This window comes from Rhea americana, unplaced genomic scaffold (assembly GCF_003343005.1).
Source record: "Rhea americana isolate MKP2758 unplaced genomic scaffold, rheAme1 scaffold_85, whole genome shotgun sequence".
In the NCBI taxonomy this organism is placed as follows: Eukaryota; Metazoa; Chordata; class Aves; order Rheiformes; family Rheidae; genus Rhea; species Rhea americana.
The window spans coordinates 2,059,474-2,061,814 of NW_028187034.1; positions in this window are offsets into that span (position 1 = coordinate 2,059,474).

Sequence of the window (2,341 nt, forward strand, 5' to 3'; positions counted from 1 at the left end):
TGTAAAAAAACAAACAAGCAAAAAAACCACCACCACCACCACCAACTAAAAACAGGAAGCTGTTTATTTTCAAGAGTGGATCTGATTAATCATTACATCACAAATATGAAATGCAGCTGTACTCTGAAAAGTGGCCTCCATTCTTACTGTTTACTAATACTGCTTGGATCGAGAGGACTCAGTCTGCAAATACAGGCATTTTCCCACCCTTAAACAGACAACCCTACTAACTCATTCCAGATCCTGCAGGTCAAGCTCTCTTCTGCTTGTCTTTCATCATATGTAATAAGGAGACTGCAAATCWTACATTGCATGACTAGTTAGCTTCTTGGCACTCAGATGTATTTCTCTGTACTTGGTCTGTGGTGAATGTCATGTTTCTGACTGCTTTTCTGCTACTGTCAACATGACTAAAACTCAATTGTTGTCCCTCAAGCTGTGTTTTCTGTTTCAGGGAAAATCTTCAAGTAGAGTAAGTAAGTATGGAGATTATATTCCCCTTCTCTGGCCCTCTCCTGCCCATCACTCCACCAGGCCTGCCCAGTCTCTGCCTCACTTGTGCTGGATGCTCCAGACCTCTGCAGAGGCCTGTACATTGTGCAGGTATGAAGGAGATGTTGGCTCCACTCAGATGCAATAAGAGATAGTCTTTCRTAAGGGGTCTTTTTCACATGCCAAGGTGGATGTATGCTATTATCACACACACACTGAGCTACCACTTTGGAGCGGAAGGGGTGAGAAACACCTTGAAAACATATATATAAATGACGTMACTATTTATCAACTTATCACTGCCACACTCAAATTCTCAAGACCTCCCGGGATGAGAAGGACCTTCAGTTCATTCCACAGACAAGTTGGAACTATCCCTCCCTAAGGGAGCATCAAGCTCCTATCACTTGACCCATAGAGTTTCAAGAGCAGAACACATATTACTGTGAAACCTTTGGTTTTCAAGCTCACTGAATTCAGGTGATCGAACTTCCCATTTGCTGGAAAAGCCATGTTTTCGTTCATTGATTTATTTATTTCTTCTRTACTTTTCCTTTCTTTTTTTTTTCTTTTCTTTTTTTGGCTAGGTGTTTTAAGTGTCCTTCCTTTGAAATTCACGTTTATCAGGAACTTCCTCAGACAGAAGAATCCTGATGAAACAGACAAAGCTCCATAATAGATATAGTTTATTATATTTTGACTTGTGCTGGACATGATTGATTCCCCTTTGACTTCTTGTCCGTGGAGTTCCCCTCCTAAATGAAGAGGTGGGTCTCAAGTGCATCTGTTCTCACCTACTACTAATTTACTGCTCAGTGCTGATCCCCTAGAAGGTCCAGCTGATATTTGTGTGCAGGCATTAGCCATGCAAAGGCATGTATTTGCAAACTGAGAAACCAGAGACAGCACCAAGTGAAGTTTCTGAGACCCTGCAGGTGGAAAGCAAGAGCCTTTRCTTGGCTGATCCTTCTTAATTTATAAGCAACCTTCTGACACTGGGGGAATGATTACATACTATTGCACTGGATAGTAGATTTTACTGGCTACAGCAGAGAGGCACTAGCAAAGCTGTCTGGGGCAGTGAGTGTAGAGTCTGGAAGAGCAGGCTYTCCAGGCGCTTGGGTTGAGCCCTTGGTGTGTGGAGCCCCCACTGCAATAGCGATGTGCGTATAGGGGACCACATCTCATAAGTGGTGGCAGAGTGCAGGGTAGACAGAGACTTGCCCTCATTATGCATGGGTCTAGCATGCCCAATTACCCCATCCTTTCCTCACCTCCTCGATGTAAAAGACTCTTGTTGAGAGTGGTCATAATTCACGGTGAAAACCCCCCTCTCCTTACTCCCTTCACACCCGCTGCTTTCCATTTTCATTCCAGAAAAAAATGTCTCTTTGATGAAATGAAATGTCTCCGTCAAAGAACCCCTCAAATGGTTGGGGACCCCTGCACTTGGCCACCCTTGCCCACTTCCCAGCTCTATTTCTGTCGGAGTTTGGAGTTTAAGTGGGCTGACCTTGTGCCCTGGCTGCCCCGGGGGTCAGTGATGAAAGCGGATGGAGGCTTCACAGTCAGGTCTCTTGTGTGTGACTCTTTTGTTCCCAGGACAGGGGTGTGCAGTGCCTGGGACAGTGCTTAATTGTTCAGGGGCACTGCTCTACCCGTCATGCCCTTCCCCGGGTGGCCCCAGCTCTTCTTGCTCATGCGTGGGAGGGAGGCAGTTTCTCCACTTGGGTTTGGGAGGAGGAAACAAAGTCTGGGTTGCTCGGCATCATTTCAGGCTGTTTATCAATCTGTGTAATAAATTTCACAGTGTGCCAGGAAGCAAAAAAAAAAAAAAAAAAAAAAAAAA